A 9633-nucleotide genomic window follows, 5' to 3' on the forward strand; every position below is an offset into this window, starting at 1 on the left:
ATCAAATTAAGATATGGGTTTTGTGTCACAAATAATGAACCCCAAATAAGAATTAACCGGAGTATTTGAACTCCAGGTCGTCTCACAAGGAATTGCAATGAAATGTTTAATTATCGGCTATGAAAATGCAAAGGGGGGGGGGGTTTGATTTTGATAAGAGGACAATAAAATAAATGTGCAAGAAAAGTAAATAGGGCAAGTAAAGAAAGCAATTAATAAAGAGAGACGTTCATGGCAAGAATTGAGATCATAGGCTTCCTATCCTAGTCATACAATGATTAATTCATCTTATTTAGTCAACTCCAACAAATAGGGAGAAAGTCAAACAAGATTAATCAATCATACCACAATAATAAACAAGAATTTATCTTATTACGTCATCTCCAACATTGGAAGAAGGTATTATATTATCTTCCATGAGAGAAAGTCTAATAAGACTAGCTAATCTCAATCCAAAAGTCCTAATCAACTTACTAATTAAATTAGCAAAAGATTAGCGTCAATGGAAACAATATTAGCTAACAACTCTAGATCACCAACATAAGTTGGGTTTTCATGACTCAAGATTGCCCAATTACTCTTTCCAAGCCAAGAATGCTCAAAATCTACTCTAAAACCCAACCAAGCATTTTGTCAAACACTTGGTGGGTAATAAAGGAAAGCATAATAAAAGTGCAAGAATAATAAATCTACCAACTACCAATTGCAAGAAATCAATAATAACAATCAAGATCAACATGAGAGAGCATGAAAATATAAAATTGCATTAGAGAAAATTAAGATCCAACAATTGTTCATAAATATAAAAGAGGACAAAATAAAGGAAATGACAAGTAAAACTAGAAGAGTATAGATGTAACAACAAGAAATTAAAAGGGAAACTAAATCAAAACAAGAATTATAACTTGGATCCAAGAAGAATTAACTAAAACTACCCTAAAATCTAGAGAGAGGAGAGAACCTCTCTTTCTAGAATTCTAACCCTAAAACATGATGAAAACTAAACTATGACTACTTGATTTATTCCCCCTTCAATCCTTGGGTTCAATAGCATCAGAAATGAGTTGGATTGGGCCCAAAATGCTTCAGAAATCGCTGGGGGCGATTTCACTTTTAATGGGCCATGTGCAACATCGGCGTGCGCGCGTACATGGCGCGTGCGCGCCCCTGAACGCGAAGTAACATATAGCAAATTTTATATAATTTTCGAAGCTCCAGATGTTAGCTTTCCAACGCAACTGGAACCGCCTCATTTGGATCTCTGTATCTCAAGTTATGATCGATTGAGTGCGAAGAGGTCAGGCTTGACAGCTTTACAGTTCCTTCATTTCTTCATAAGTTCTCCCACTTTGCATGCTTTTCTCCTCACTTCTTCCATCCAATACTTGCCTTCTAAACCTGAAATCACTTAACAAATATATCAAGGCATCGAATAGAATTAAAGTTTATTAAATTTAGCTATTTTAAGGCCTAAAAAGCATGTTTTCACATTTAAGCACAAATCAAGGGAGAATTACAAAACCATACTATTTCATTGAATAGATGTGAGAAAAAGTGATAAAATCCCCCAAATTAAGCACAAGATAAACCACAAAATCGGGGTTTATCAAACACCACCTATGCCTAGTTTGTGGCAATGCCTTCCTAATAGCAGCTCTCATAGAGGAACATTGATTAGTTACAATTGGCAGATATTCAGACATATAGTTCACCCAAGAATTAAATAACCACATAAATAAAGCCTCTTTTTCAGAGTTAAATAACCTACATCCAGGTAGTATAGATTGTCCGTGATGGTTAACTGCGACAAAGGCAGCAAATGGCATGTCGTACTTGTTTGTTAAGTATGTCGTGTCAAAACTAACCACATCCTCGAAGCACTCATAAGCGGCAATGTTGCGAGGATTAACAAAAAAAATTCAGTTAATTTGACATTCTGCATCGTAACCAACTTCATAAAAATGATTGTCTCGCTCCTTCATCATTTTGAAGTAGTCTATCACTACTTTACCATAGTTTCCTTTTCCAATTGACCTCCTATCCAAATAAATAAAATTCCTCATATCTTTCTCCTGAAAAGTAAGGTTATCAGGTCTGCCGACGTGATGAAGCAGCTTCTGAAATGTTTTACACACTCGAATGCCGACTAAAAATCAAGTTGACAAGTTCTTTTAACCTGCATAGAAATAACGTTATTTCTCTTCAACAACCTTGAGTTAGTACAGTTCAGTTTGTGATTGTTAAAATTTAACTACCCTAACAATCCAACTATCACAAACATCAGAATAGGCATCCTGGCTTTGCACCCTGTAGATCCTTCTGGATAGGTCTTCCTTGTTTCATCAACCTTTGACTTGACTCTGCCCTCCTAGTTGTAGACAAGCATAACGTAGTGCACAACTCCGTCCGCATTCTTTTCCGACTTCTATTCCTCTAGTCAAAACCAACGTTTCTCGCGTAGGTGCTATAAAATTCGATTATTGCATCCATAGACTCAAATTCCATACCAACAGCAGGAACATCATTACCAATTTCTGATTGACATTCTATGACAATACCTGCCTAAATTAATAACACAATTTAAAAGTTCCTTAGAAGAAAATCACAAAGGGATCGAAAAAATTAACCTCTCAATACAAATGTCTCTACCAACAACATAAACACAAGATCAAACAAGACACAGTGAATCCAATGAATAAACATAAATGAAACCAGAAGAATTTACATAAAAAAATTAACTAACTTCTTTACAAAACAACCATAGTTTGGTCCAGATAATTACCGAAAATTTTGCAACCAAACTAATCCATGATTAATAACTTACAAAAACCATTTGAATACCACTATATGTGTTGTAACTACCCTAAGTCGCATCCACTATAGGTTTCCAACCCAACGAAAGTTGCATTTACAAACTAGACAAAAAACTCTAATTTCTCACATAGGTCGTATAGCATCTAGCTGATATCTCACACGGGCTGTGTGACACCCATTTGATCTTTAACACGGGTCGTGTCATAGCTAGTTGCTTTCTCACACGGGCTATCTAACATCCCACCCATGTATCACACGGGACGTGTAACAGCCCACGGACCCCACGTGTGTCCACCCTTGCTACAAACCAATGAAACTCACAGACAAACTGGTATTAAATTGATGCAATTTTAAAGAAAAAACTACGTGTATTATACTAGTGTTTCCTCCCATCTAGTGCCGTTCACAATTCAACGGAAACTCCAAAATTGTAAAAATCACCGGTATTGATATAATCATCGAATTAAAACTCAAATTTTAAAATTAATTTCATCGAGGTAAAACTACAAGTAGCCATGTCTAAACAATTAATGCTTACGAACATAAAACTATGAAAGATCGGAGAATAAATACCTCAATGACAGCAGTAGCCTAATTGCTGGAGGAGTCGACTATCACAACACGATTTCGTTGTGGTGTTGAAGAGGATATATATATATATATATATATATATATATATATATATATATATATATATATATATATATATTGGAGCCAAATCAATCAAACGAAATTTATTTCTTGAAAAAAATAATTTAATACAAAATATAATTTTTTTAGAGAAAATGTGTCAACAATGAAAAAGACACGCATGAAAGATAAAAAAAAATCCATTAAAGATGATTCGATAAAATAATAAGAAACGTTACGTATTTGTAATTGACACTACGTATTTTCTTGGTAAAATAGTACAACCCATCTTAAAAAATTCATAAATTATAACTACTTGGTGCGATTTATGTAACGTTTTGTGTTTAAATCTGTTGTAAAATAAAAGATATATATAAAATAAAGATGTATAAATAGAAGACTCTAAAATTAAAATAATTAGCTCAATAATAATTTATATATATATAATAAAATTATATGTTGTAATGTATATATATATATACAAAGATAGAAAGGAGTATAAAAAGTAAAGAGAGAGAGAATTTCATAAATATATATATAAAGATAGAAAGGAGTATAAAAAGTAGAGAGAGAGATAATAGCATTTGTTTATAGTAAGAGAAATAAAGAGAATATTATTATATTGCTGTTGTTTTTGTGTGTACGAATGTAAAACAACATTCTGCTATTTATAATGGTAACATACTTTACTTTTTCAACATTTCTTTAATGCCATTTACCATTGAGAACTGAGCCGCCCAGACATTAATGGGCATCCAACTCAGCTTTTATACTTATCACAACACTCCCCCTTTGGATGCCCATTTAGGATTATGCCTCATTAAAACCTTACTAAAGAAAAACCCAGTGGGAAAAAACCTTAGTGAAGGAAAAAGAGTACAATATCCTTTATGATGAAACTGCCTCATTAAAAACCTTGTCAAGAAAAACCCAATGGGAAAAAAACTTGACCAAGGAAAAAGAGTACAGTCTCCCCCTCTTATCGACATCATTTAATATTTCGAAATCGGCGCATCCCAATCTCATGTACCAATCTTTCAAAGGAGGATTTTGGAAGTGACTTTGTAAATAAATCTGCCAGATTGTCACTTGAACGGATCTGTTGGACATCAATTGTCCCTTGATTTTGAAGGTCATGAGTGAAGAAGAATTTGGGAGAAATATGCTTTGTTCTATCACCTTTGATGTATCCACCCTTAAGTTGAGCAATGCATGCTGTATTATCTTCAAACAGGACAGTTGGAGCTATCTTATGATCAATCAGTCCACATGATGACAGAATATATTGAATCAGACTCCTCAGCCAAAAACACTCACGACTAGCTTCATGAATCGCCAGTATTTCAGCATGGTTAGAGGAGGTTGCTGCTATCGTCTGTTTTGTGGACCTCCATGATATAGCTGTACCACCATATGTGAACAGGTATCCTGTTTGAGATCTCCCTTTATGTGGATATGATTAGAGGAGGTTGCTGCTATCGTCTGTTTTGTGGACCTCCATGATATAGCTGTACCACCATATGTGAACAGGTATCCTGTTTGAGATCTCCCTTTATATGGATTAGACAAGTATCCAGCATCTGCATAGCCAACTAATTGTGACTTGGATCCATAGGGATAAAACAAACCCATATCAATCGTCCCATGAAGATATCGAAAGATTTGTTTGATTCCACTCCAATGTCTTCTGGTTAGAGAGGAACTATATCTTGCTAGTAAATTCACAGCAAATGATATGTCAGGTCGCGTATTATTAGCAAGATATATTAGCGCTCCAATGGCACTAAGATATGGTACTTCAGGACCAAGGATATCTTCATTTTCTTCTTTAGGACGGAATTGATCCTTTTTCACATCCAAAGATCTTACGATCATTGGTGTACTTAATGGATGTGACTTATCCATATAAAATCTTTTCAAGATCCTTTCTGTGTATGTTGTTTGATGAATAAAGATCCCACCTTTTATATGCTCGATCTGCAGGCCGAGACAAAACTTAGTCTTTCCAAGATCTTTCATCTCAAACTCTTCTTTTAGAGTTTTTATAATTGTTGGAATCTCTTCAGGAGTCCCAATGATACTTAAATCATCAACGTACACAACAATTATAATGAACCAAGATATAGTTTTCTTTATTAAAACACATGGGCAGATATCATCATTCTTGAATCCGTTTTTGGCCAGATACTCAGTAAGACGATTATACCACATTCGTCCAGATTGCTTTAGACCATATAAAGATCTTTGCAATTTGACTGAGTATAACCCTTGCGAATATTCATTGGATGGTTTAGATATCTTTAGTCCTTCAGGGACTTTCATATAGATATCCCGATCTAATGAGCCGTATAAGTAGGCTGTTACCACATCCATTAAATGCATATGCAGTTTATGATATGCAGATAAACTGACCAAATAGCGCAATGTTATCGCATCCACTACAGGGGAATACGTTTCCTCATAATCTATACCGGGCCTTTGTGAAAAACCTTGTGCCACAAGTCGGGCTTTATAGCGCACAACTTCATTTTTCTCATTTCGTTTTCTCACAAATACCCACTTATATCCAACAGGTTTTACATCTTCAGGTGTACGGACTACAGGTCCAAAGACTTCACGTTTTGCAAGTGAGTCTAATTCAGCCTTCATGGCTTCTTTCCATTTTGGCCAATCATTCCTTTGTCGACATTCTTCGACTGATCTTGGCTCAAGATCCTTACTTTCATGCATGATATTCAATGCCACATTATATGCAAATATTTCATTGACAATTGTCTTATTTCGGTCCCATTTCTCTCCTGTAAAGACATAATTTATCGAGATCTCGTCATTTTCACAATTTTCAGGTACCTGAACGTCTTCTGGCATTATATCAGAATTTTGGACAACTGCAGGTGTCTCTACTATGTCTTTTTCAACAGGAATATTATTTACCTCTTTTCTCTTTCGAGGATTTTTGTCTTTGGAACCAACAGGCCTGCCACGCTTCTGGCGTGAATTTGCTTCAGTGGCTACTTGTCCTACTGGAACATCAATTCGAATTGGGGCATTTTCCGCTGGTATATAAGATTTAGTTATCCTCTTTGTATCGAAAAATGCATCAGGCAAATCATTTGTTATTCTTTGCAAATGTATAATCTTTTGAACTTCCAGTTCACATTGCCCTGATCGAGGATCTAAATGCATCAATGATGATGCATTCCAGTTAAGCTCCTTTACAGGAAGCTTATTCTCTCCCCCTAATGTTGGAAATTTTGATTCATCAAAATGACAATCCGCAAACCGGGCTTTAAATACATCTCCAGTTTGTATCTCAAGATACCTCACTATAGAGGGAGAATCATATCCAACATATATTCCCAATTTTCTTTGGGGTCCCATTTTGGTGCGATTAGGTGGTGCAATGGGAACATATATCGCACACCCAAATATTCTTAAATGGGAAACATTTGGCTGCTGGCCAAAAGCTAATTGCATAGGAGAGAATTGATGATAACTCGTTGGCCTCAAACGAATAAGTGCTGCGGCATGTAAAATAGCATGCCCCCAAACCGAGGTTGGGAGATTTGTTCTCATAAGCAATGGTCTAGCAATTAATTGGAGGCGCTTAATAAGTGATTCTGCTAACCCATTTTGTGTGTGAACATAAGCTACTGGATGTTCAACACTTATTCCATTAGCCATACAATAAGCATCAAAAGCTTGGGAAGTAAATTCACTAGCATTATCAAGACAAATTGCTTTGATTGGATTTTCTGGAAATTGTGCTTTTAATCGAATAATTTGAGCTAGTAATCTCGCAAACGCCAGGTTGCGAGAAGATAATAAGCACACATGTGACCATCTCGAAGATGCGTCTATTAGGACCATAAAATATCTAAAAGATCCACATGGTAGATGAATAGGTCCACATATATCACCTTGAATCCTTTCTAGGAATTCAGGGGACCCAAATCCAATTTTTACTGATGATGGCCTTAAAATTAACTTTCCTTGAGAACATGCAGCACAACAAAATTCACTAGTTTTAAAAATCTTCTGGTTCTTTAGTGAATGTCCATGAGAGTTTTCAATAATTCTCCTCATCATGGTTGTTTCCGGATGACCCAAACGGTCGTGCCAAGTTATGAATTCATTTGGTCTAGTAAACTTCTGGTTTACAGTGGCATGTGATTCAATTGCACTAATCTTTGTATAATACAACCCAGATGAAAGTGAGGGTAATTTTTCTAATATAACTTTCTTATTTGAATCATGAGTTGTGATATATAAATACTCATGATTTCCCTCATTTATCGTCTCAACATGATATCCATTTCAGCGAATATCTTTGAAGCTCAACAAGTTCCTCAAAGACTTGGTAGATAATAGTGCATTATTTATTATAAATTTTGTTCCTCCAGGAACAAAATTATAGCTCTTCCGGAGCCTTCTATCACATTGCCTGAGCCAATAATAGTATTAACATATTCCTCTTTTGGCACAAGATGGGTAAAATATATATCACTTTTGAGAATAGTGTGTGAACTTGCACTATCCGCAAGGCATACATCTTCATTACATATCCTTGCCATTCTCTTCAAAAACAAATAATAATAAAATGAGTAGTATGCATAATTAAATTGAATACTTGATCAAAATTATTTTTCTAAGAAACACTGTACATAAAATAATGTCATATACTGAAATTTTATTTTAAAATTTGATACATTTAATAATTTCAAAATTCATAAACATTAATATTTCATTATTTATGTACATCATATTTGAAACTTAAATACATAGAAAATAAAACTTAACAATAATTTCTTTACATTATTTATTTACATATATACTTCACAATCCCACATATTAAACTATTCCATCATTGATTAAATGACCAATATTTCCTTCAGGATCCTCAAAGAAATCAGATACATCATAATGAGTGGTGGAGTTCTCAGCATCATTTGAAACAAAATTTGTTTCCTTTCCTTTGTTGTTCTTTTTCAAAGATGCCTGGTAAAGATCGACTAGGTGCCTTGGGGTACGACAGGTACGTGACCAATGGCCTTTTCCACCACAGCGGAAACACTTCTCTTCGGTTGATTTATTCTGCCCGATATTCCTTTCTTTATCCCACTTCTGGTGAGATCCTCTCTTTTGAATATAATTCTTTTTCCTTCCATAATTTTTCTTATTATTAAAACCTTGTTATTTACCTCTTCTGGGGTAATTTGCCACATTTACTTCAGGAAATGGGGCAGCGCCAGCTGGGCGCGCTTCATGATTTTTTAATAACAACTCATTGTTGCGTTCAGCAACAAGAAGGCAAGAAATTAACTCAGAATATTTTTTAAACCCTTTCTCTCGATACTGCTGCTGCAAGAGCACATTCGAGGCATGGAAGGTTGAGAAAGTTTTCTCCAACATATCATGATCAGTTATTTTTTCCCCACACAATTTCATTCGTGAGGTGATTCGAAACATTGCAGAATTATATTCATTTATAGATTTAAAATCTTGTAAACGCAAATGCGTCCATTCATATCGGGCTTGAGGAAGTATTACCGTTTTCTGATGATTATACCTTTCTTCAAGGTCTTTCCAAAGATCTGCAGGATCTTTTAATGTAAGGTATTCATTTTTCAATCCTTCGTCAAGGTGACGACGAAGAAAAATCATGGCTTTGGCTTTATCCTTCTGGGATGCATTATTTTCAGCTTTAATGGTATCTCCAAGATCCATTGAATCAAGATGGATTTCAGCATCTAATATCCATGATAAATAATTGTTTCCAGATATATCAAGAGCATTGAAATCAAGATGAGAGAGTTTCGACATAATGAAAAATTTGTTACCTGAGTCTTCCTAAAAATTTGATCAGAGTCTCGTGCTGATAACGTGTTGTAAAATAAAAGATATATATAAAATAAAGATGTATAAATAGAAGACTCTAAAATTAAAATAATTAGCTCAATAATAATTTATATATATATACAAAGATAGAAAGGAGTATAAAAAGTAAAGAGAGAGAGAATTGCATAAATATATATATAAAGATAGAAAGGAGTATAAAAAGTAGAGAGAGAGATAATAGCATTTGTTTATAGTAAGAGAAAGAAAGAAAATATTATTATATTGCTGTTGTTTTTGTGTGTACGAATGTAAAACAACATTCTGCTATTTATAATGGTAACATACTTTACT

The sequence above is a fragment of the Arachis ipaensis genome, chromosome B2, assembly GCF_059453495.1.
Source record: "Arachis ipaensis isolate K30076 ecotype BB chromosome B2, ASM5945349v1, whole genome shotgun sequence".
Lineage (NCBI taxonomy): Eukaryota > Viridiplantae > Streptophyta > Magnoliopsida > Fabales > Fabaceae > Arachis > Arachis ipaensis.